Below are 15,246 nucleotides of genomic sequence, written 5' to 3'. Positions count from 1 at the left end.
GTCAGCTAATACCTGGAGCCCCATGCCCAACTCCCTTCCCAGGTTAGCTTAAAACCTTTGCATATTGCTTTCCCTTCCCTCGCTATTGAGGAGGCTTTTAAAAAGGTTGCTGTGATGAGCTGGAATGCCTGTTTGTTGGCATCAGTGGTTCTGCATCACTTCCAGCCTGACCATGTTGCAAACATCTGCTTGGACTAGCTGAGAAGTGGGACCACCAATGAGCTTTGAGCAATAGGGCTGCCAACAATGACTTGTGGGGAATGTTCTTTACCACTCAAAAGTGTTCTTTACCACTCAAAAGTGTTCTTTACCACTCAATCCTTTGAGCTGCCAACTAGAAGATACTGCTTGCCCTGGACAGCATCAGGCTTACACAGGGACTCAGTTTAGCTTTCCCTCCAATTGGAATAATGTCTGCACTACCACAGAGCTGTCCAGGGTCCTGCAATATCCTGACTCTGCTATTCATTAAACTGCTACTTATTGCCAACTTCCTTTTTCCAGCTACATTCTATCTGTTGCTTATTGATGGTCAGCCTCCACTCTTGACTGATCTCTCTCAGTAGGGGAGAGGAAGTGATGGGGGGAGGGAAGAAATAGCTTTGCTGGTGTTTTATATTTTTGTAAGGTTCCTGATTTTGAGTGGCGCAGTGAATGACCACTCAGCCTAAACAGTGGTAAACATATAGAGTGGCAGGGAAAATATTGTTTATCTTACTGTTACATATTTTTGGTGCTTAAAATGTTCCTTTGCAAAGAGTTCATATAAGAATATCAATCTCAGGCATGGCAAGAGCCACGTGTCTTGGTTGACACATTACTTTTGGCAGGTAATGTGTGAGTTTTACATACATATTATGCATTGTTTCCTGCCTACTCTTAAGCAGAAATCAGTATTTATGCTTCACAGTAAAATCTCAGGAATAGCACAGAGGATAGAGCTGGGAGAGATAAATGAGCTCTTCAAGAGAATACAAAACATTTCTTGAGCTATCCTGATCTATGCAACCAGGGTAGATTATTTCATTTTGGTTCAGCAAAATATTCCTAATTTGAAAGCCTATAAGTGGATTGCTGTGGATATCCATAGATAGACAAAATTATTCTTTTGGTCCATAAGGACAAAACTTAGATGTTTGGTTGCCGCAAACTTGTTTGGTGGCAACTTGGGCCTGGGCCTTTTCTGCGGCTGCCCCTGGGCTTTGGAATGAGCTCCCTGCTAAAATAAGAGCATCTCCTTCTCTGTTTGCTTTTAGGAGGAGCCTGAAGACGTACTTGTTTTCCCAGGCCTTCAACTGAGACTCAATTTTTAATTTTTAATGTGTTTTAATATGTTTTTATCTATTATGATTTTTATCTTTTTATGAATTTTAAATGTGTTATATTTTCTGTATTAATTTTGTACACCACCTATAGATTTTTATACTAGGTGGTATATAAATTCAATGAATGAATGAATGAATGAATGTTTGGTGCAGTTCCATGTTACTTTATTCCATGTTTGTATTTTTTTTAAAGCAAATGTAGCTTGGGCAAGCTGAATGGAGGAAGGGTAAGTGGGGAGAGGCTGCTTAACCTTCCCCTCCTCTGCTTGCCCCCCCTTTTCAGTTCAGAGTCTTTTCCCCTCCAAGAGTTTCCTTATCTTGTCCCCTGTGGGTGGAAAAACAGCTGGGATTGGGATATTTTGAGCTAAAATCATCCATAGTAGAAAGGGTTAAACAGCCTCTCATGGTTTGTCTTCCCTTTGTTTGAACCAGCAGCTTGCTAAGGCTACTTCTGGAGAAAACAAAGAAACAAAAAAACCATGGAGGAAAGTAACACAGAACTCTATGCAATGTCCAATTTGGTCATAAGGTACAAAGCGAATGGGTAGAGGCCTCGTGCGCCCCCCCCCCCCCCCCGGTGCCATTCTCTAGACCTATTGGCTTCAAATCTGCTCTGCTGCAGGGAAAAGTTCTGCTGTTGAGGAAATGAGATAATTCTGCAGTGGCCTTAATCATTTCCCATGGGGCAGACTTGGTTGCACATAATAAACTTCAGGCTTACCTTGGTTTCAGGATCACTCTAGAATGAGATAAGAAGGAAAGCTAGAAGAGCTGCAAATTCAGATTTGTGGCTCTCTATCCACTGTTTTTACTACAACAAATGGGAACTGATTGGAAACAGGCTGAAGTTGGAAATGCTTGAAGACAGGAAATAAAGTTTGGTTGTTCAAGTGGCTGGCGTGGAAACACCACAAGCAAATCGACGGAAAGGCTGTGCTCTTGTATTATCGGAGGGAATTTTCCCAGTGTTGTATCAAAATTTTGTTTTTATTTTGCTTGGCAGGAGGAGGACGGTAACTGCATAGAGTGAATTATTAAAATAACTTGGCACTTGGCAACAGCTCTCCCAAATTGCCCTTCAAAACTTCTCAGCAAAGCAGGTAGACATGATTGCCTTACATGATCAAAATGAGCGAGGGGAGAGTGAAGTGAAATGAAACCCAGACTGCAGAGGCAAAGGGCTGCAGAGAAACATAGAAGGGACTCTTCTATGAATTTTTTAAAATAATTTTGGGTGCTTCCAGACAGGCCTGGCAAATAAAAAGAGTTGGAAATGAGTGAGAAATCAAAGTCAATTCCTGGACTTTGTTACACTCTAGCATGACCAAGAGATAGAGCTGAAGACAGACTTATGAATAATAATTAGAGATATGTACGATTCAATTTTTTAAAATTTGATTTGTACCCAAATCGAATCACCCCCTATTTGTTTTGGGTCCGAATTGGTCCAGCTAGTAGAGGGGCGATTTGTTTTGTCCACAAATCTTCCGAAACAGGTAGATTCGGGTACAAATCATTTTGTACCCAAATCGATTCACACAGACAGCAGACGCAGGCAGTGATTCTCTCAGCAACAGGAAGAGGGTGAAAAAAATTCTCTACTCTTTTTCTTAATCAGGGAAAAAAGCGGAGAATCCACTCCAGGCAGCAGGCAGGCTAGGCAAAGCAAAGCTCCTCTGGCACTCTCTCTCATTCTCTCTCTCTCTCCTCCCACGAGGCAGAAAGGCCGAATGGTGGCTGGCTGCTCCCTTATGTATATTTGAAAATCCCTACTTCGAACTCCCCACTCCCTGTCCCTTCTTTGACCCTTCCCCTAGCCAATGTGGGGTCAGTCACCCCTGGCAACACAAGACCGGAATGGAAATGAGCCAATCTGGAAGCAGGTGGGAATCACCAGCCAGCTGTTGCACACTGTGTCACCAATCTGAAGCATGGGAGGGTGGGATTTTCAAAAAGATTTCCTGACACAAAATGGAGACAGCAAAAGATATCGCCACAAAATGGAGGTCTGAATATACAAATTTTTCAGGACCAAAATCTGGGCGATTTGTTTTGGACCAAAATCTGGCCAGCTAGCACAGAGGTGATTTGTTTTGTCCACATATCACCCCAAACAGGTAGATTTGGGCACAAATCATTTTGTACCCAAATCAATTCACACATCCCTAATAACATTTGAGTACAAAATGATGTGAATATGATGAATATTTATATACCACTGTTAAACAGTTCCTAAAGCGGTTTACATAGATATAAGTAAGTAAGTAAAGATTCCATATTTATCTGTAGATGCTGGCTCAGTTTTCAGTGGCTCCTTTTGAGTTCTATTGGAGAACTTGTGTGGTCTGTAATTAAGATGTGGTCTGCTCCAGGCAAAGGGCCAGTTTTGTCCTCACTGCAGTGGTCTCCCTGAGAGCACTCCTTTCTCCCATACAAAGGAATGGCTGCCATTCACCCCTATGAGGAAAAACCAAATTAGGAATATGGGAAACTGCCTTATACCGAGGTCCATCTAGCTCAGTATTGTCTGCACTGACTGGAAGTGGCTCTCTCAGGTTACAGTCAGGAGTCTCTCCCAGCCCTGCTGGAGATGCGGCCAGGGAGTGAACCAGGGACCTTCTGCAAGCAAACATGCAGATGCTCTTCCACTGAGTGAAGGCCCTAAGGAGAAAATCTTGTAGCACTCACATGTAATCTCTCCTCCAAAAGCAAATCAAGGCAGGCCCTGCTTAGCAAAGGGGCAATTTATGCTGGTTGCCACAAAACCAGCTCCCCACTGACTTGAGGAGCATTTTTTTTTAAAAAAACCACACATTTATATCCCATTCTTCTTCCAAGGAGCCCAAAGCAGCATATGTGGTTATAATTAGCCTCTCAGCAATCCTGTGAGTATATTAGGCTGAGAGATAAGTGATTGGTCCAGAGTCACCCAGTGCGTTTCATGGCTGAATAGGCATTTGCCAGTATGTGGTTGCTAGTTGGTTTTAAACACTGAATAGGGACTTGAACTCAGGTCTCCCCAGTCCTAGTCCAACACTCTAACCACTACACCATGCTGGCTCCAATCTTGCAGTGAATGCCAACACTGCCCACCATCTCTGCTTTCACCAATAGGGAACCTGTGAGTTTGCAATGTGTCTCCATGTATAGAATGCACAAAGACAGACTGCAACCCTCCTGGGGCCCTTGAAATATACAGTCCACTACCCCACACACATACTATTGATATAATGGGGGCGGCCCTTTTGTGAGGCAAGACGAGGCAGTTACCTCAAGTGGCAGATTACTGAGGCACCAGCAGGGCAACAAGATACCCCCTCCCACACTGTCACCATCAGAGCCGCTCTTTGGGACCGATCTTACCCTTGCAAACTTTCCAAGGAGGGCCTCTCCTCACACTCTTTGCAAAACTTGCAAGAAACACGAGGACAGAGGAGGAAGCTAGGGATGTGCACAGAATCAGTGTGTGTGTGTGTGTGTGACTTTAAGGGTGGGGGATGATGCATTTACCCCACCCACCGCTGCATTTCCTCTGCCAGTGCTGGATTTCCTAAAAGTCCGACGGGGCGGCAGTGTACCTTCCTGCCACCTTGTTGCCCCCTTTACCGGATATGACTGGAAGTACTAGATGCGCCTGTGTTTGCGCATATTGCGCTCACGCATGTTGGGTGCCCGACGCATGCAGGCATGTCTAGTACTTCTTGTCATATCCGGTAAAGGGGGCAATGGGGCGGCAGGAAGGTATGCTGCCACCCCAACAGACTTTTAGGAAATCCAGCACCAGCGAGGGAAACATGGCTGAGCGGGGTAAGTGCATCCTCCCCCGCCCCTAAAGGTATACACCCCACCATCGTCAAACCTTCGAGCTGGCCAGGGTTTGAACCTGTCTGGAGGCCTGTAAAAGGGCCTCTGAACAGGTTTGTGCACATCCCTAGAGGAAGCTGTTGGCAACCTGCCTGCTTCTCATGCATTTTCAAAGCTGACAAGGGTTGGTTTTGCAAGGAAGGTGAACTCCACCTGGGGTGTGGGGCAAGGAAGAATTCTGCACCTCACCTCAAGCTCCGCAATGCCTTAGTCTGTCGCTATGCTATAATGAAGATAAATTTTTTTAGCGGAGGAGCAAAAGTTTTTAGTGGATGTATGCAAAAATAAATAATCATTAAAGCAATCTCTCTGTCCAACTGAAAAGATTGGATCCAATAGTTTATTTCAAAGATATATTGCTGGTGAGATAGGCGAAGTGAAAATAAATATTCCCAATATCATATTGTAACCAGAAGACAAAATCTCATGTCATGATTTTGCCAACATCCTGTGTTATCCTGTGTTTTCGCCATATGCGTTGCAACTTTGCCATGCCTTCTTCAGCGGCAGTTGTCTGGAGAATTTCTTTCTGCTAGTGGTCTCTACCCAGCGTAAGGGTTGAACTTCTATTAGTTTCTCCCTTCAAACTGCTTAAGGGTACGTTTCAGCAGCTTCTCACATCAAGCTGTGTAAGGATATGTTTTTACTTTAAAACATAATGCCACTTCAGGTTTACAATGCTGCGTATTGCTGGAATGGATATCTCATGCATCTTTCTGCATTAGGCATATTTAGCCTCCAGTGCAAGAACAGTGCTGTGACCTAACATGCCCTGAAGGCCTCAAAGGTCACTGAGAACTTTGGAGGGACAGAGAGCAAATCCTAAGACATTTTTGACATTGCACTTCCCAGCTGAACTAGGTAGCTGGAAGCTGGGTCTCTGTTAAATAGCTGCAAAGCACCGAAGGGGTAGCTGCAAAGGGCAACAGTTTGGAGAGAAATAGTGGATGGGAGGCAGTTATTTAACTGTTTTTCGGCCTGTAGCTTTTGCTCTGTAACTCCTTCTTTTACTTTTCCTCACAAAGTGGCAAACAGATGCCCAGAACCCCAATTAGGAAACAGTGGCTGAGGAGGAGCAGGGAGGAAGTTGCACAGAAAAGGCAGAAGGTAGGGGTTAAGTATCTATATATATATACTGTATTTCTCCTAGGTGTGCCTTCCAAAACGCGTCCCGGCAGCTCAGCTGATTGGCTGGGCTGCGGAGGTGCCTGATTGGCTGGCACACCCAGGAGAGAGGACAATTGGCCGGTGGTGCGGGCCAGGGCTGCCGGCGGGCCCGGCCTGGCGGCAACGGGTGGTGCGAGGGGGTGAGGCGAGAAGGAGGACAGGCCGAGGAGCGAGGAGGCGGCAGCGTGGCAGGCCACGATACTGGGGTGGGGGAGAGGTGGCCGGCCCCCAAAGAGGCTGGCCGCAAAGACTGGCAAGCGGCTCTCGGCAGGCCTGACAGGCAGTGGAGGCGGCTCTCGGCTGGCCCGCTGGCGGCGGCGGCGGCACCCGGTCCCGCTGGCGGTGGCGGTGGCGGCGGCGGTGGCGGCGGCACTCGGCCCTGCTGGAGACTGGGGGGGAGAGGTAGCCGGCTCCAAAGAGCACACAGATGCTCTGTGCGGGGTCAGCTTGTTCAGTATGAATACTGTGTCTCCACTTCAAATGGGAGAAATGGGAAAGGTGCAGAAAAGATCAACCAAGATGATCAGGGGCATGGAGCACCTTTCTTATGAGGCAAGACTACAGCATCTGGAGCTTTTCAGTTTGGAAAAGAAGTGACTACAGGGAGACACGATTGGTGTATAACATTATGCATGGCGTAGAGAGAGTGGGCAGAGAGAAATTTTTCTCCCTCTTTCACAACACTAGAACCAGGGGTCATCCCAGGAAACTGAAGGCCAGGAATTTTAGGAACAAAAAAAAAAAAAAAAAAAAAAAGGAAGTACTTTCCCACAGAGTGCATAATTAATCTATGGAATTCTCTGCCAGGGGATGTGGTGATGGCCACTAGTCTGGAAACTTTAAACGGGCCTTGGACAAATTCATGGAGGACAAGTCTATCAATGGCTACTAGTTGGTGGCTATAGGCCACCTCCATCCTCGATGCCTCTAAATACCAGTTGCTGGGGAGCAACAGCAAGAGAGGGGGTATGCCCTCACCTCTTGCCTGTGGGCTTCCCAGAGGCATCTGGTGGGCCACTGTGGGAAACACATTGAGCCTGATCCAGTAGGCTGTTCTTAGCTGAATGTCTGTTTTCACCCTCAAACTCCTAACCTTGCCATGCAGTACTTTCTTTTGTGAGAAATTCAAATGCCTGCAGCAAATTTTAGATGGATAAACCTAATGGGTTTATCCCATCAGACTAAGGTAGTCATGACTAAATCCTCTAGAGATTAACAGGATTTAAGTTAAGCATGACTAAATTGTCTAACTGATTTCAGTGGGTTTCTCGTCTTGACTAATTGGTTTGGATGTTGCCCAATATAACTAGTTGACCAATAAAGGAAGTGAAAAGGATATTGCTTTATTTGTGTGTGAAATTCCAGGGTTTTTTTGTCACTAGATGTCAGAAAGAAGTGAGCAATCTCCTCCATGACTGATTAAATGGCCAAACCACCGTTTAAATGGAAGCCCCCAAACTTGCTGACTGAAACAGAGCTACAGTATATGTTACTTACGGGATTGAACAACATCTCTTTCTATGCTCCTCCCTCCCTGAGCAATGGGAGGTTTGGAATAGCCTTTACGGAGTAAGCTTTTAATAAAGGATTGGACCAATGCTAATGGGGTTCTTCCAGATGGTGATTTATTCCAATGTGTGAATTCCAACAGGAGATTTAATGAGCTGTCTGCATGATGTTCAAATATGTCGCCTAAGTTCTTAATGCCATCTGCTGACAAATCTGTGAAAAATCATTGTCTTTTCAATGCTACTTTTATTCTAACTTGAAATAGGCATGGCTTTTTCATGGATTGTCAGCTAATGGCACTGAGAACTTATACAGTATAGATGAACACCATGTGGGTGGCTCCTTATATCTCACATTGGAATTTGAACTGAAGCTGGAATAAAGAACATACCTGTAAGCCCTGTCCTGTTCCGTATGCTCTTCAACCTCATACCTCTGCTGTCCAAGGTCACAACCTGTACTCCAGATGTTACTGAACTACAACTCCCATAATCCCCAGTCACAATATATATTGTAGTTGGGGGTGAGGGGAGTTGTAGTTCAGTAATATCTGTGTACCACTGTTTGGGATCCCTTGGTCTAAAGAACCAAATGCTCTACTCATGGAGAGATTCTTCCTGTGATTACAATGCTGGGACACCATCTGCAAGAGCCAATGAATGTATTGCAATACAGTAGGGCTGCTCAGTGCCAGTCCTACTGCAGATGATGGTTTACAACTCCCATAATCCCTGGCTATTGGCCACTTTGGCTGGGGATTATGGGAGCTGTAGTCCAAAAACAGCTAGTGGGGGGCTAAGTTGAGCAGGCTTCCAATACAGCAATGAAGAACGAAGCACAGAAGCAGGCAGTGCTAATCACAGCACTATACAGGCGCGTAACAATGGTAGGGCAAGGGGAGACAGTTGTCTGGGGGCCCCACTGCCTGGAGGGGCACCCCAGAGGCACCTCATGTGACTCCCCATTGCCCCCTGCCCAGCCCCATAGCCTCTCAGCCACTTGCCCTCTTCGCCGTCTCTCCTGCTTGTTCTGCTGGCCCGCAATGGAAGCAGCAGGCAAGCTGCAGAGAGCTCCTTTTCTCCCGCCTCTCAGCTGATCAGCGGGTGGGCGGGGCTTCCACGGAGGCCTCCGTGTAGGCCGCAGTGAAGCCTGAACTCGAGTAGGGCCCAAGCAAGCCAGGAAGGAGGAGGCAGCCAGAGTGTTCTCTGCAGCAGAAGACCCCTTGCTGCCCTGCTTAACCCAGACCAGCATTTGCCAGGTAGAGTGTGAACTCCTTTTTGTGGTTACTTTTCCCGCCCCCCCCCATATATAGGGATCTGCTTGCCATAGGGCTTGGATATGGGGGGGGGGAGGGACCGAGAAGTCTCTGAATATTTATTTTGAAACAGCTTGGAAAATTTGCTGACTTAAAAAAAACTATCTAAAAAGTCCTATAAGTGGCTTGTTTCATGGCAGAAAATTGCAAAAACTTCTGGAACAGTATTTTATTAATTTTATTCATTCATTCATTCATTTATAAATGCACTTATGTTCAAGTTGTTTTGCAACCCAGAAGGTCTGAGTGAGAACTGTGAAGCATGTGTGGTGCTTTTATTTTATTTTTCTTGTGTGTGAACTGCTCCCCAATAACTTGCAGGGACTTCAGGGTAAATCTGGCCAACATGTGAATGCAGCACCTCCATTCCAGAGGAGATGTGTCTTAAAGGGCTTTAAAAGCCTCCTGTGAAAAACCTCCTGCAATCAAACTTGACTGAATTTGTTCAGAATTCTGGGAAAACAAACATAGGTTCACCCTGCATGGTTGAAAGTCTCCTTTGCTAATCTGCAGCGAGGGGCCCATTTTAATAATTCATCTTTCTAGTGTGTTCTAGGCATTAAAAGTAATACAAATGTATAGTACTCAATGTATATCACTATATATTGTGACGTGTGTGTGTGTATTCAGTGAAATGTATTTGCAGGCAGCATACTTATTTTGGAATATCAGACTTAAATCCTTGGGGGCCTGGGGTGTGCGGAGGCCCTGGACTTTGGGGGGGGGCCATTTTAAAATCTTGTCTCTGGGCCCACTCCAACCTTGCTACGCCCCTGGCACTATAGCAGCATTCTGAGATGAAATGACAGGCTCTTCTCATCTGAGAAGCTGCCCTTGATTTGACTGAGGTCTAGTCCTTCTTCCTACACCAAGGAGAAGATGGGTGAGCAAGTGGGAAAAGTAGGCAGTATGCTGAAAAAAAGACGGAAAGGTTGTAAAAACTACCAGAACAGATAGCTACTACTACTACTGTATCAGCATCAGCAGCTGCTGCTACAGTCACCTAGAGCAGGGATTCTCAGCATTGGGTCTCCAGATGTTTTTGGACTTCCAACTCCCATAATCTCCAGCCCTAGTGGCCTTTGGTTAGAGATTATGGGAGTTGAAGTCAGAAAACATCTAGGGACCCAACGTTGATAACCCCTGACCTAGAGGCCTCTCAGCATATGGAGTATTGTTTGCACAGGCTGCTGTGTGAATTGGCCCACTCAAACCAACTATAGGAATAGCAATATCTGGGTACCAGCCAAGGAAGAGATTGTACTGTATTTACCTGAATCTAAGATGAGGCTTTCCCCTAGTTCTTGCCTTTCCCGTAAACCCTCTGTGCCACCCTAAAATATGTCCCTGAGGGCAGTGCAACCCCCAGGGGCATATTTTTGGGTGGCACAGAGCAGTTCCTGAGGAAAGGAAAGTCGTAGAAATTTGCCCCACCATTGATCTAGCAGCATAACTGAGTTAGTTGAAGTTTTCAAAAACACTGGTATTTCTCCCATTACTGCATAACTGACCTTGTACATCACTTTTTGGACTTATTTGTAAAGCCTTCACAAGGCTTGTGTGTAACTGGGCATGGGTTATGTCCTTTTAATCTGAATTTTTGATAGTTATTATTAGACCGATTATTATCAGTCATTTCCAGCGTGGTGTAGTGGTTAGAGTGCTGGACTAGGACTGGGGAGACCCGAGTTCAAATCCCCATTCGGCCATGATACTAGCTGGGTGACTCTGGGCCAGTCACTTCTCTCTCAGCCTAAACTACTTCACAGGGTTGTTGTGAGGAGAAACTTAAGTATGTACTACACTGCTCTGGGCTCCTTGGAGGAAGAGCGGGATATAAATGCAAAAAAATAATAATAATAATAATTAATTAATTTCACATTATTGTCATCAGTCAGTTCACTTGATAGTGTGTGACATGGCTTGGTTTAACATGTTCTCTCTCCCTCTCCCTCTCCTGTGGGTGGGTGGGTGGCGGGGAGAGAGAGAGAGAGAGAATAATCTCATGTGTCACCAGGAAAGTGTGTGTTGTGGGGGGGGGGGCAGGGAAAGGCAACGTCTTTCCCAAAAGCCAGTAGGAGGTCCAAGATGGCACCACAGATTCATGGGCTGACCTTTCACCTCTAGAGGCTCCACATTCACATCTGGCTTCAGTCATAAGCAAAGTAAACTTGGTTGTGTCAGTTCAGTTCCTAATGGATATTTATCTACAACTGTAACTTCCTCGTAATTCAGTAGAGCTTGCTAGATTGCCAGCTGCACAGGTCAGTTGTCAGTGATCAGACTAAAAGAGGAGGATGCCATTCATTGCCAAGCACAACTGTAGGATGAACGCATGGCATGTATGCTTGCCCAGCACTGACACCAGAGCATAAAGGCCTCCTGTTCTTTTAAAAAGCTAAGTTCATTCTCTCTTCGTGCCCTGTCCTCTGTAAATCTTATTTTGCAATGCTTCTGGCTTCTGAGATTTTCAGGCAGACTCCTTAACACATCTCTAAAACCATAAGGGCTAGACACTTGCTTTTAAAAAACAAGAATACTGAATTTTGCACACAGCCATTCTGTATTTCTGTGCTGCCATAGAATTGTGGCATACACATAGCCTAAATTATCTGAAAGCCATTGATGCTAGTGACTATTGTGACACCCTGTGACAATGAATTTGGCAGGCTGATTGTGTGTGCGATGCATCCTAGAGATCTATTAATTTGTTTATATCTTGTTTACACTGCAGTTTTTCTTGCAGCCCCAAAGCCATAAAACATTAAAACCAAGTAAAACCATAAAACTCAGCAAACCAAAAGCAGAAGTGACGGCATAAACCCAACAGAATGCTAGAGAGCTCCAATTCCATCTGTCCCAATGGCCCAATGGAGCAGATGAGTCTGAAGTATGTGGGCTCCTCATGCTCACCAGCTGAACCTCAGCTGGTATTTGCATACAGAGTGGAGCCTTCCCCATGTGCTGTAGTGGTTAGAGTGTTGGACTTAGACTGGGGAAACCCAGGCTCAAAGCCTCCCTCAGCCATGAACATTTCTCACTGGGTGACTCTGGGCCGGTCATTTATCTCGCAGCCTAACCTACCTCACAGGGTGGTTATTGGGGCAAACGTAACTATGTACGCCACTCTGGGCTCGTTGGAGGAAGAGTGGAATATAAATATAAACATAAAATAAATAACAAATAATAAATTTTAAATAAGTACGCAAGTAAATAAATAAATAAAAGGCAGAGATGTAGGAGTAGGTGGTTCTTGACATATCTAGACAGAAATTGTCTAACTTTTGTAAAGAGATTACTTTCAATGTGACTAGGTTTTTATTATACACTCTAGTCTTATGTAATGTTTTTTGTACAGTCTGATCTACAATCGTAATAAAGTTTATCTATCTATCTAGATGGAAAGGGTTATTTACAAATTGCATTTTGATCAAAAGATTCTCAAGGCAACTTACAGTTTATTGCAACAGAATCATGGAATTGTAGAGCTGGAAGGGCTCTGAAGGTCTTCTGTTTCACCCCCTGCTCAGTATAAGAAATGGCCAGCATACCTGACATATGGCTGTCACGCCTCTGTTTGAAAATATTCAGCAGAGTTCCCACCACTGCATGAAGCAGACTGTTCCACTGTTCTACCCGATGTGCATAATTGTAAAGCAGAATCTCGTGAGGATCCCCCTTTACAAGTACAGGGATGGGGGACCCTGGCATGCGTGGAGGCCAGAACTGAGCTACCCCTGCTGGGTGGGTAGCTTGGTAAAGGAGGAAAGAGTGCACACACTGTAGCTATCGGCTGCACTGGGGTGTGTGTGTGTGTGTGTGTGTGTGTGCGTGCAAGCAGCAGTGGGAGCAGTGTGTTGGCGGTAAGCAGACCCTTTTACTATCTGTCTCATCGCACCCTCCACCCCCGCTGCCCATTTGGCACTGAACCTGTCCATCTGAACCGGGCTTGGTTCAGTTAAATTGCGGACCAAACCTCCAAACTGGCCCGGTAAGAGGCGAACCGGTTTGGCACCGAACTATTTGTGCACACCCCTATATGAAATGTTGCTCATTTAATCATTATTATGCTAGCCGACCCTGCACAGAGCATCTGTGCACTCTTTGGGGCCCGCGGTTACCTCCCCGCCCCTGCTTCTGCCTCAGTCTCTGCTTCCAAGCCCAGTCACCTCTCCTCCCCACTGCCACTTCTGCCCCCCCCCCCAATTTCTTTCCTCCCTCCTGGGCCTTGCCTCCGTGGCCGGGCCAGGCCCACCACCTCTGGACTCCACGGCCGGGCTCCCGCCGTGGCAACCAATCCTCCTGAGTGTGCCTCAGCCAATCAGGCACGTCTGCCACCCAGCCAATCAGCCGGGCTCTGGGACACACATTCCAAGGCACACCCAGGAGAATTAATATAATAGATTGATTATGCTTTGGGAATAATACATTTTATTACACTTTATTTTTAATAGTTTAGATTGTACTATTTATACTGTTATTCTTTGTTTTCAGAAACCGAATCAGTTTTTAAGTGGATTATAAATGACAGATGAGACCAACCCTGGCTCTTCCTAAAGCATGTGGGCTGGGAAATAAGGTTCTCATAGATACATGATACATAGGAACAATAAGAAATTGCCTTATAGCAGACCCTTGATCCATCTAGCTCAGTATTGTCTACTGTTAATAGAATGCTTGGCTAGACACTCTTGCTATGCTTTTGGGCTAACGTGAGGAATCAGCTAGGCTATGGGGGAGCAGTCTCTTGCAGTATTAACCTGAACAAAGTTTTGGTCTTGGAAATGATGAGGAAACGTAAATGCAATACAACAGACTTATTAAGGGATAAAATTGGGGTATAGGAAATGAAAAAGGATTGGTTAGGCAGGCAATAAAATCTTAAATGACAATCTTAACAGGAGTTTCGCTGAGAGGAATTTAGCTTAATGTCCAGATTGTAGATAAATCAGCTTAAGGCTTGCTGAAGAAAGGGCTGAGAAACAGAAGAGGAAAAGGAGGTGAGGAGATTCAGAGAGGCTGAAGGTTTGTTTTACCTATCCTTATCCGGTGGTGCATTGTGTGCACTTGTAGAGGGGGGACATGCAAGCAGGTCCCTTTGCAGAGGGAGGGCAGCAGGAAAGCAGGAAGAAAAAGAAGAGACGAGTGGCGTCAAGCTACCACTTGAGAACCAGATTGGTGTAAGTTCAGGCAGAGTTCCATGTAGGGCTGTGCATTTTGGAATTTTCTTGTTTCGATTTGTATCCGAATAGAAACATCCCCGTTTTGTACCCAAGTTTTCTGAATCCGAATCAGCCCTGTTTTGTTTTGTAGCCAAATTTTCCTAATCCGAATCTGAATCGATTTGGATTTTTAAAAAGGGTCCCAGGGCAAAAAGAGGGGGTGGTGGTGGTAGCGTCCAGTGGGTGGAAGCTACCACCCAAATTTCAAAGGAATTAGGCAAAGGGCTGATTTTTTGTGTGATTTTTTTTAAGTGTACACATCTTTAAGAATTTTCCCATAGGCAATAATGTGGATTCCAGCAAATGTATTGCTTCAAATCAAGGGGAAAGGGATGTATCGCTTCAAATCAAGGGGAAAGGGATGACCCAGAGCAGAGTGTGGTGGGTGGTAGTGCCCAATGGGGGCAAGGAAACTTCCAGAATTATTTCAAAGGAATTGGGCAAAGGGCTGACCTTTTGTGATTTGTTGAAGTTTACATGTCTTTAAGATTTCTCCCATGGGGAATAATGGTGGTTACAGCAGCTCCATAATTCCACTTGGGGGGCACTGGGGTTTCCCAGAGCGAGGGGTTGTGTAGTGCACATAGGGTGCCAACCACCCCCACACCCACAAGCCTGTGGGGTACTGGGTTTTGTTGTTTCTGAGGTGTTCATTGTAGATTCTCTGGTAGCATATCAGATTTTCAGTGAAAAACAAGAATCCACTCTCATATGCTACCAGAGAATCTACACTCAGAACACCACAGAAACAGCAGAACCCAGTACCCCATGGGTTAGCAACCCTTCCCCTGGCCAATGTGGGGTCAGTAAAGAGCGGCAAGAAGCAAAAGAACCAATGGGGAAC

General features: G+C 45.5%; 2 long non-coding RNA genes across 5 annotated transcripts in view; one reads left to right on the top strand and one right to left on the bottom strand.

Annotated features, from left to right (window-relative positions):
• LOC128323877 (uncharacterized) overlaps positions 1–15,246 on the top strand; it is a 206,957-nt gene that overhangs the window by 184,775 nt on the left and 6,936 nt on the right. The window lies entirely within an intron of this gene.
• On the bottom strand, positions 3,516–13,376 carry LOC128323878 (uncharacterized). The gene is made up of 2 exons (XR_008306508.1): positions 12,636–13,376; positions 3,516–3,782 (listed from the first exon to the last, which is right to left on the bottom strand). It is a non-coding gene; the product is annotated as an uncharacterized LOC128323878 (long non-coding RNA).

The sequence above is a fragment of the Hemicordylus capensis genome, chromosome 4 (genome assembly GCF_027244095.1).
Source record: "Hemicordylus capensis ecotype Gifberg chromosome 4, rHemCap1.1.pri, whole genome shotgun sequence".
Classification (NCBI taxonomy): domain Eukaryota; kingdom Metazoa; phylum Chordata; class Lepidosauria; order Squamata; family Cordylidae; genus Hemicordylus; species Hemicordylus capensis.
Note: the sequence above shows the minus strand (reverse complement) of the source record. Positions and strands in the feature narration are given on the sequence as shown.